We start from the raw sequence: 11,354 nt of genomic DNA on the forward strand, positions 1-11,354 counted from the left end.
GTCTCTGCTCTTTCTCAAGGCAGTCCTAAGATGAATTGGGTCATGTTCTAGTCCCAAAGAGCAAAACTGTGATGAAGTGACAAAAGCAGTGAAGTAATTGCTGCCCATAACTTTAAAAAGGCTTCAGGATTCCCACCGAGTACCCCCAGTCACTAACAAACAGCCAGTGAGCAGTAGGAATGAGCAGATCGACCTCTAAGTATTAATGCTGATATCAGCACATTATTTTGTTTTATTGATTTTGGATGAGAATGAACACTTCAAAATAAGGTTTAAATTCTTTAAGAGTAATGCAAGTAGGTGGCATGAAAATAAGTGATATGTCTCATCCCTAGAAGGCATCATGGGCTGCTTCTATACATATGGGGCCACCTAAACATTCCATCACAGCTGAGTGTCCTCTGTTGAAGACATAGTGCCTCAAACACAGCCTCTAAACATATCAACCTCGTGACATCAGCTCCCCGGAACCTCATTTCCTTCAATCTGTTCCTCTCTGACCCCCGATTCCTCCCAGTTTGACTGTGTTGTTCTGTGTGACACTCTGTGATCATTCCAAGCCCGTTATTACAATCAGTGGGATTCAAATCTATTCATGCTGTTTCACACAGCAGTTGACCTCACTGTCTTTGACTATTTCTCTCTATCTCCATACCCATCTCCTTTTTGATCAAGTCAGTGAACCATCTGTCTTAGTCTTTCCTGCCAAACGCTTGCTGTGCTGTATGAACCTGTACACAGTCATTTAGGTCAGTATTAACCTTTAGGGCCTTTGGACTCACAGTAGCCAGATTCTTAAGTACTGATTCTAAATATAGTATCCCTTGGAAGGTCAGTCTTAAAGAGGCATTTTCAAGAGAAGAAGCTTGGATTCAATTGGAAATTAATTGAGTTAATCAACAATTAAGTGAAACAGTGCTGATGATAAATAGCTAAAGGTAGAGATGCTTTTGCAGTAGTAAAATAGTGCTTTTCCTGTAATTAAAGTTTTTTTTCAATAAGTCAATAATTGAGTGCTTAGTTGTAACAGTAGTTTTTCTTTATACTGTATATACTTCTTAAGAAATGGTTAAGGTTAGGTTATAGATAGGAGAGCGATTAGTGACTCAAACATATCTATATAATGGTTTATTGTAACAAACTGTTACTTAACATTTTTTTCTGCCTGTTTCATTTTATGTTGTTGGAAATGGCTATATTTAGGTTTAAGGAAAAATGTAATGGTAAACTAGTAAACATGTAACAATATAAATATATTTATTATATAAAAGATTTGTAAATATTTTATGTTGTAGTATCTGTAATTATGTAATGCTTATGTTTTAGATTATGTCAGTAAATCTGTATCACAAATCACAAGTAATGTACAAGTAACTATGTCAAATAAATGTTTTGTTAAATGGTGCTTTTTTCCCCACTATGTTTTCTCTTTATGTAAACTGGATGATTTTCAGTTTTATTAGTTCAGCCCTAATTTAGAAAATCCTCATATCTGATAAATACTCTGATGATTCTTTTAAGTCGACATAAAACATTGTTATCATTCCATTTAATTTCTGCAATGTGATGAATTTCCAAGTGAATATTAAATGGAGAAAAAATGGCAGGGTTTGATTTTATCAAGTGCAAATGGAATTAAATCATGAGAACTGGGTGTTCCATCTCAGAATTGAGTCAGATGTAATTATGCCCTGAAACAACCATTTTTGACCAGGCTAGCTGACCAAGACACTGAGGCTTAAGGCAAGCTTGGCAAGCTACAGTTTTCAACTAAACTTTCCTGACACTGCAGTTGAGAGTTGAGAGCTTGATGAGTGCTTTTACTAATGATATTAGACTAGTTTTGCTGTTTCCCAGCTAATAGGTTAGGATTAGTGAAGAAAGATCTATTCTTTACTCAGCGGTGATGCCCTGCACGGTGTTCAGTGATGGTGAAAACCTGGACTGGCTTCTAACATCCTCTCTATGTCTCTTTGTCTAACTCTCAGGCCAGTGATCTTAAGGAGAAAGGTGGAGTCTAATTTTATTTTATAGAATAACTAACATAGGCTCAATGGAAAGACATGCATCTACATTTCTGCAAAATTCCAAAAATGTATCTAGATATACAGGTCAGTGCAGTTTCCAGCTGAAATGAACACTAGAGGCAGTAAAACACCAACAAATGTTATTTATTTTCACACAAATAATGATTTCAGGGGCAGATTATTGATTAATAAAGACTTTCTCAGATTTCGTTGCACAATGCTATTTTATGACCTCAAAACAGTTTCAGTATAGTGCATGATTTATAAGCTGCATCACATAACCAGCTCAGCTTTTTTTTTTTGGACATAGTAAACTTGCTTGGTAGCAATGGGGGGGAAGTTATATTGTCATTAGGGGTGTCCCCGACTACAGATTTTCATAGTTTAATCGGAATTTTCGGATCTTGCCGATATTCGACTGATAGTCGAATCATATGTTTGGGGGCGGGGCAAAATACATTACCAAGAGTCAAGTCAGACATTCGACAGCCATAACTACATTAACACACAGGAAAAATGTGTAACGGACGCCTCACAGATACAAACGGGGTAAATAATGTTTTATGTTTTGTTTTATTTTATAGAATAACTAACATAGGCTCAATGGAAAGACATGCATCTACATTTCTGCAAAATTCCAAAAATGTATCTAGATATACAGGTCAGTGCAGTTTCCAGCTGAAATGAACACTAGAGGCAGTAAAACACCAACAAATGTTATTTATTTTCACACAAATAATGATTTCAGGGGCAGATTATTGATTAATAAAGACTTTCTCAGATTTCGTTGCACAATGCTATTTTATGACCTCAAAACAGTTTCAGTATAGTGCATGATTTATAAGCTGCATCACATAACCAGCTCAGCTTTTTTTTTTTGGACATAGTAAACTTGCTTGGTAGCAATGGGGGGGAAGTTATATTGTCATTAGGGGTGTCCCCGACTACAGATTTTCATAGTTTAATCGGAATTTTCGGATCTTGCCGATATTCGACTGATAGTCGAATCATATGTTTGGGGGCGGGGCAAAATACATTACCAAGAGTCAAGTCAGACATTCGACAGCCATAACTACATTAACACACAGGAAAAATGTGTAACGGACGCCTCACAGATACAAACGGGGTAAATAATGTTTTATGTTTTGATTAAAAGATAGTTAACATTAAACGTCAGCGAAACCCTAAGAATTGAACATTTTTTACAATAGTGCTCTTATTATAACGTCATGTATATGACAGTGGTTATCAGTGCCGATCCTAGACTTCTGGAGGCCCTACGCAAAACTGGGCGGTGGAGTGGGGTATGAGTGGTTATGAACGAATGAATGAAATGCATTTGTCCGTGTTTCACTCCGTCTCGAATCGCGCTCACGGAAATCGCTTGAGAAAGTGTCTCTTCCGCGGCTCGGTACGCTTTCAACTCGTTTTTTAGTCTCGAGCAAGACTGTATGACATTCACATTACATGATTTGACTGATTTTTACGTAGAAAGAGCAACAGCGCACCGCATTATTTATTTAAAGCTTCTTTCTTTTCAGATTCTTATTTACAGCATTATCATAATAGGTTGTATATTAACTTATTGGGAGAAAACCAGTAGTTCTATGTGAAATCAGACATTTGAGCACCCCCATATAGCCAAAATGGCATGATCATTATACCCTGCGAATATTCGACTGTGAGATTGGTATTCGAATCAGGCTCATCCTATCGAAGCATAGCATCATCGACTATTCGGGGTCACCCCTAATTGTCATATTCATCTGTTTCATCCGTTCATCTGCTTCAGGTGAAACTGAACACATTTTTAGCACCACTCACTAGACATTTTACTTTGAAAGCATCACGAAACATGCAAGAAGCAACATAATGTAATTTTTCAGAAATGTCGCCACAGGCACGTTGGGTTGAAAATAACACTTATTTCACTGGGACAACGCAATGTAAGCTTGATAAATCTACTGCATCTAATACAGCAATTTCTGATGCAGTTAGTATAAGTCTTTGCAGATACTGTACCTCTGCCAGGTGCTTCATTGTTGGAGGAGGCTAGCTGACTTCACCAGGCTGATTCTCATCATTCTGACTCTCTCTCTCTCTTTTTGTCGGGTTGTAGTAGATGAGAACCCATTAAAGATGCATGCTTAGGGAAATTGAAAAGTCCGACTTTAGTGCATAAAAATTAGGCTCTATTATTTGGCTGTAAAGAAGCACAAAAGACTATCAGAAGGCAAAATGCTGCAATGAGGTGCATTTTCAACATCTTTCCTAAGAAAGATTGTGTCATCTTCACAATCAAAGACACTGAATGATTCTGATGAGGCAAATCAAGTTCAGGCCTAATTTTCATGTGAATGACGTAATATGATAGAACATTAATATTTTCTTATAGATCTAATGTCTACATATAGTAGCAGGAAAAATTGTTAACTGGATTTCTGCTTTAATTATTTATAAGCATACTCTGTGCTTGCACATACTTACAGTAGCAGTTTTATTGTTACTTTATTTAACTTCAGTGTTCCTCATCTTGGTACATATTTTGGTTTTAGTGGTTTACTTTAGTAGTTTATGTCTTTCATTTTGGTAGACCACAAATATATCAGTGAATCTGTGTTATTTTAGTATTTATACACTATTATAATATTAATATTTTATTTAGCTTTTATTTTTATATTTTCAGATTTCATTTTAATTTTAGTGATTTGTCATGCATTTTTATTTTTATTAGTTTTTTTAAATATATTAAAAACATTTCTGTTTTAGTTTAATAATTTTTTTTACTACAACCTGTTTATTTCAGTTGGTTGACCAGGCAACATTTCTAATTTTAATTTTTAATTCTAATAGATTTTGTATTTAAGCTTTTCAAACAATATTTATATTTTAGTTTATTTCAGCTTTATTTCAATTAACAAAACATTTTTAATATAACTTTGATCAGTTCTTCACAAAATTGTTATTGTATGACTTGTAATATAGTGCTTGAGTAGTATTGACTACTTTTATGACACTTTTATGATGCTTTTTTTATTATTTTTGGAGCTTGATGGCCCTGGTCACCATTAACTTTCATTATATGGAAGACAGGAGCATGAACATCCTATTAAACAGCTCAAACTAGTAAAACAAGACACTTTATCAACATTATTATATTTAACAAAACTGTATCAAATTTTCCAAAACATTTTTGCAATAAAAAAATTACAAATTAAATAATAATAATAATAATAATAAAAAACAAAGTGCAGAACTAAGATTTGCATAGGAAAAATACTCCAGTTTTTGGGTTTTCAATCAGTGCTGAATAACGTGTCATGGTCTGAGCTAACAGGAACGGTGTGTGTGCGTGTGTGTGTGTGTTGCAGTGTGATAACTTGTCATCTTTGCCACTTGCTTGTTTCTCCTCTATCTGGAGATGACTTACAAGAGTGGAGCAGTAACTCTCAGACAGCCACAGTTGAGCTGATCGCTCTGCTCCATTATGGTTGACTGTACATACGAATACCTGCTCCAAACTTTACAAATGTTTGAGTCCCTGAATATAAAAGCAGAAGGCTGTGTGGCATCGAATCAGATCACGAAGCCCATGGGTGTTCAGCCAGTCAGAGCACTGGGAAATGAAGGTGTTTGACCAATCAAAGCGCAGGAGCCTCAGGGTACCCGACCAATTCGCCAGAGCTTGATAGGAGTATTACATCACTCTGTGAACCATATATCAGGCACTGAATAATGCAAACCCTGCCCATTCCAATGAAAGAAGCAAAGGCAGAAAAACGAGTCCCCTCTGTTCGTTTTCTCAGCGAGGGAGAGAGAGAAAAATGAGAGTGAACGACAGGATAATCCATCATTATGATTGTTCTGGTGACAGTATGACAAAGTCATGAATGTAAGGATGTTTCTCCTGTCTGATGAAATATGCAGAGGATTATGTAGCGATATAACATTCGCACTGTATTTGCAGGACGTTTGAACAGCTGATGTAATTAAAAAGAAATCCTGCCTCAAAAATTACGATGATACTTCCAGCACCACAAATTACACCACTGACTGTGATATTTTGTATTCATATTAAAAAGGTTTCTAATTGAATATGAATGAGAGGTTACGCACATGCACCGACAGCAGTGTACTTTCACTGCGTCTGCGCTGAGTCTTTAACACACATTAATTAAGACAATCAAGAGACAAAGAGAGAGAGACACTGTGAGGGAGAGAGTGAACAGAGACCTAACAGGACAATACAGGTGTCTAAATGAGGAAAAGAGAAATAGGCCAGGACAAATCAATACTGGGAAAGAGCCAAGATGGTTTTAGCTCAGAGTGGAGGACAGGCCAGTGCTCGGACAGATGGGTTCAATATAAAAATCTACTATTGTATTCAATTTCTAGGCATACTCCATTGGGGTGAATAAACTAGGGATGCACTGATATTTAAAAATCTGACCAATAAGCCATTTTTTTCATGTTATGGCCAATAACTGATAAATGGCCAATATGAAAACTCTATAATAATGTTTCAAAATTTAAATGAAACTAAATCAATAAAATCATTTTAAATGCTACAAGTGAATTTAGGCATTGCGATATTCAATATTAGGTGCTATTCATTTCCGTGTTGTTACCAATAACTGATAAATGGCATTTAAAACATTTTAAATGCTCTGAGTGAATTAAGGCGTCACAATATTCAATATAAGCCTATAATTGTCATTTCATGTTATGGCCAATAACTGATAAATGGCCAATATTAAAATTCTATAATATTTTTTTAATTAAAAAATGACACAAAAAAAAAATCAATTGCTACAAGTGAATTTAGGCATTGATACATTCAAAATTAAAAATCTGATGGATAAGCCAATAATTATTTTCATTTCATGGCCAATAACTGATAAATGGCTGATCTTAAAATTCTATATTATTTTGTCAAAAATAATTTGCAAATAACTATAATAATTGTCGAAAATAAAATAATTAAAACGAATAAAAGATCAATCATTTAAATGCTACAAGTCAATTTGAACATTGCTATACTGTACAGTATTATGTATATATATTATATATAAATAAATTTTTTAATACAGTTTTAAATCTCATATCATTTTAACCAGGGGTGCCCAAACTCGGTCCTGGAGGGCTGGTGTCCTGCAGAGTTTAGCGCCAACTTGCCTCAACACACCTGCCGGGAAGTTTCTAGCATGCCTAATAAGAGCTTGATTAGGTGGTTCAGGTGTGTTTAATTAGAGCGTTAGATGATGGCAAAAGTCATCATAATGTAGAAAGAGTGGAAAATGAGCATGAAGAATTGAATATTACATATGATATCAGTATGCAGTGCGGTGCGGTATTATTTTATTTGGCGCCTGCAATACACCAGGTGCTAAATCCTCTGAAAAATAATTTCCTTCATATTCTCTGTGTTTTATCTGAGTCTGCATATATTTGCAGTGATTCTGTGTGCTGTATATGTATGTGTGTGTGTGTGTGTGTGTGTGTGGTGGCTGGGTGAGAAGGTAATGGACAGAAGGTTGAGCAGATAGAATCTTCAGGACTGATGGAAGCAGCATGTGACCTTTAACCTCGGCTGCGTGTGAAGCCTGAGGGTGCCACGCTATTTTTGGCATCTGAAGAAAAATCATTCTGAGTGATAGCATGTGAGCATGTGTATAAAAGACAGATAGAGAAACAGCAAGATGAAGATAGAGACAAAAAAGAGAAAAAAGGTGACTTCCAACCTACTTGGATCTCATCTAATGTGTGTGACTGTGAGAGTGAAAGACAGATGAGAATGAAATAGAGAGTTTCGGCAAGAGAAAAAATGTGAACGTGATGCAGTGAGTAGTCCATAAAAGACTTAAAAAAGAAAAAGAAAAAAGATACATTCAAGATAATGAAATTAGCCTGATAAGACTAGGTTCAATTGTAAGCTTGCACTGGAGACTCACCATAAAACAGATAAAAAAATGCAAAGATGATTTGATGACCATTTTTATGCTGCAGGTGACTGTTTTATCTCTCAGGAATATTAGTAATAGTAAGGCCCCACAGGAAAATCAGGAGATTTTTCACCACCGCCTTGATTAAGGTCTTTTTATCTATTATTTATTTAATATAAAACAAGGCAACAATGGGGAGGAAAAAAACAACAACAACAACAGAGCCTCCAGTCCCCACTGCACCATTATTGTACCCTATAATGTAAATGTATCAATGTATCTTGAACAAAGTGTTTTTTCTTTAGAGATTTACACATTAGCAGTCAGTGAACTCTACTTTCCTTTAATAAAATAAAATAATTAAAATAAAAGACACAAATACACTGCATAAATCATATGGACTACTTTCAGATACTTTTATGGTGCTTTTACATCCTTTGGAAGCTTAAAAGCCTCAGTTAAAAGCCCCATTTATTGCAACTACACTTAATTGTAACTTATCACTTAACTTTGACAAAACATGGCCAGATAATTTATTACAACCAAAATAAGAGGGCTGAAATAATTATGATATGTTCATAACAACCTTCTATTTAGAATACTAAAAAACTGTTTGTGTATGTGTATTTTAGTCCTAGAGCCTGTCAGTGCTGCCCTCACTTTGCCATGTTTAATAGAGAGCAGTGAGATGATAGTATAAAACAGCCATCCTCTTAGTGAAAGTATCTGTCAACACACACACACACATGGTCCTCTTTGCTGTGACTTCTGCAATGTTATCACAGACCCCTTCTAATTAAATACCGACAGCCGGGTTTGGATTACCCAAACTTTCTCTCTTAGATACACACAGGCAGGAAGAGATGAAAAAAGAGAGAGGGAGCAATAGAGAGAGCAAGGGACAGACAGAGAGATGAGTGGGGTTGGGTGCATTGAGTTTATTCTTTGCTTCTCTGTTTTGCCGCACCTTTCATTCTCTCTCTCTCTCTCTCACACACACACACACACACAGATGGTTGGTTTATAGTAAATGTAAGAGTGATGCGTGACTGCATGTAGACGAGTGGAATTATTTTATGAAGTGTTGTGAATGTGTGTTCAGTGTTTAAATGATCTATTATGAGAGAGCTGTACATGATGGGTTTGATAGGGATAGGGATCCAAAAATGGAAAATTCAGTCATCATTTACTCATCCTCATGTCGTTCCAAACCTGTATGGAACACAAAAGAAGATGTTCTGAAGAATGATGTTGTCCATACAATAGAAGTCAGAGGGGTTAAAACAATGTTGGACCCAAATGACTTTCACTGAATGTAAACTGGGGCATTTTCAAAATATCTTCTTAAGTCATACAGGTTTGAAACGACATGAGTAAATGATGAAATAATTTTACATTTGGAGTGAACTGTCCCTTTAAATCACACAGTCGCATAAGGTAACATAAGTAAGTGTTCTGTCATCACATACTCATTACTGGCAGTAAGCTACTTTACCTCTCACCACTCTATTCATTAGCTGTCGTGTTGAGGAAGTGATATTTTAGTATTGTTTATATACAAATATACAATACAATATATATACAATACAATACTATATATATATATATATCTATATATATATATATATATATATATATATTGCTTTAAGTGTTAGTAATTGTATGTGCTTTATTAGTTTGCTTTTTTATTTTTATGTAGCTTTATTTTTGTTTTTAAGTTCTAATATTTATAGATCTAATATTTACAATCTACTTTATTTCAGTTAATAAAATCATTATTTTTGTCTCAATATTTTTTTTTTCTTAATTTCTAGTCTGAATATGTAAACATCCCTAAAACTATACCTAAGCAAAAGAGCATAAGATGTCATATCATCCCACCGTAAATTGTCATTGTTTAGCACTGGTCTTGCTGGTGGACTGTGTTGATCAATAGCACAATTCAACCAGCAGCATGGTCTTTCTGTAGTCCATCTCAAATCCACCTGATTTGTTTCACCTACGTCAAATAACTGAAGTTTTGTCAATAAATCTGACCTTGCAGCTATTGAACTATCCAGCAGAAGTCGAACTCAATTAGTAAGAGCAGTCTGTGGTTTGGGCACCTGCCTTCAGAATCTATAGTCTGTGGATTTGATGAGGCTAGAATTCATCATTTGTCTGTTGTTACATTTGCAATGTTTCAGTGCACTTGCAATCTGCTTAATGTGATTTAAACTACTAGGACATGTTACTGGTTCAACATCCTTATCGGGTGTTGCTAAACAAGGTCTGTATATTACCTTGAGAAAGTTTTCAGTTATATATTTCCTACTGATCTCAATTAAAAACATATGTTCAGCATCTCACAATCATCCTACAGATCAACATTTGATTCTGGCAGTCAAATCTAATCAGTTTGAGAGTCAATGACAAACAGTTTACGGAGATTAAAGGAGAGATAAATCGAGGGGAAAAAATCAATCAAAGGTTAGTGGTGTTAGAGATGTTTCCACAAGTAGGTGAAACAAGGGGAAGTTGAGGCATGTAAGTCTATCCAGAGGATGTGTAGCAACAGCCAAACCATTTTAAAATCAGAATAACATTTTTATTACATCAATAAACATCCTGCTCAAAATGCAAACAGATGGGCTTTAGGTACATTAACACTTTAAAACTTTGAATTCAATCAAACTAAAGCAATTTCATTTGTCTGCCTGAAATCGTACCAGTCTGGTTTTTGTTGGACTAACAGTCTAAGACTAGACCAGTTTTCGTCCAGCATGTATGCCTATTGATTGGACAACAACTGGTCTCGGCTGTGTGTTTCAAAAGACAGACGTGACAAGTGGCGTGTATTTAATCCTTCAAATATTCAATTACACATTGTGTCATGTATACAGACAGGTTATAACAGGGTAGGGATGTAACGATTATCAGTTTTACGATAAATCACGATAAAATGCCCTGACGGTTAGTATTACCATTTAAAATTTAATTATCATCAAAACCGTGTTTGATTATCGCAATTTTGAAAACTCGCGGTAAATCCTGTCCAGCCAACATCTGTCTGACGCAGAAGCAGCATGCAGTGTTGTTGTTGTTGTTTTTTGCACGAGAGGAAATGGCAGAAGGCAGTGAAAGCGTTCGGGAGATTTTTCAGCCATCTAAGAGGACCAAATCGGTGGTCTGGTCGTATTTTGGCTTTTACAAGAGTCCTGAAGGCTTTTTAATCGAGGACGGTCACCCTGTCTGCCGATCTTGCAAGAAGAAAGTCGCTGCAAAAGGGGGAAACACATCAAATTTGCTTAGCCATCTTTGTGACCACCACCCACTGTTATATAGCGAATGCAAGGTAACGTTTACCTCAATACCAAAACTAACTGGGCAAATAATTGGACAAAAA

General features: G+C 35.6%; 1 protein-coding gene across 2 annotated transcripts in view; it reads right to left on the reverse strand.

Annotated features, from left to right (window-relative positions):
* Positions 1–11,354, reverse strand: part of LOC107594524 (potassium voltage-gated channel subfamily D member 3-like) — a 107,357-nt gene that overhangs the window by 80,041 nt on the left and 15,962 nt on the right. The gene's annotated exons all lie outside the window — the stretch shown is intronic.

The sequence above is a fragment of the Sinocyclocheilus grahami genome, unplaced genomic scaffold (genome assembly GCF_001515645.1).
Source record: "Sinocyclocheilus grahami isolate Dianchi unplaced genomic scaffold, SAMN03320097.WGS_v1.1 scaffold185.1, whole genome shotgun sequence".
NCBI classification, from domain to species: Eukaryota; Metazoa; Chordata; class Actinopteri; order Cypriniformes; family Cyprinidae; genus Sinocyclocheilus; species Sinocyclocheilus grahami.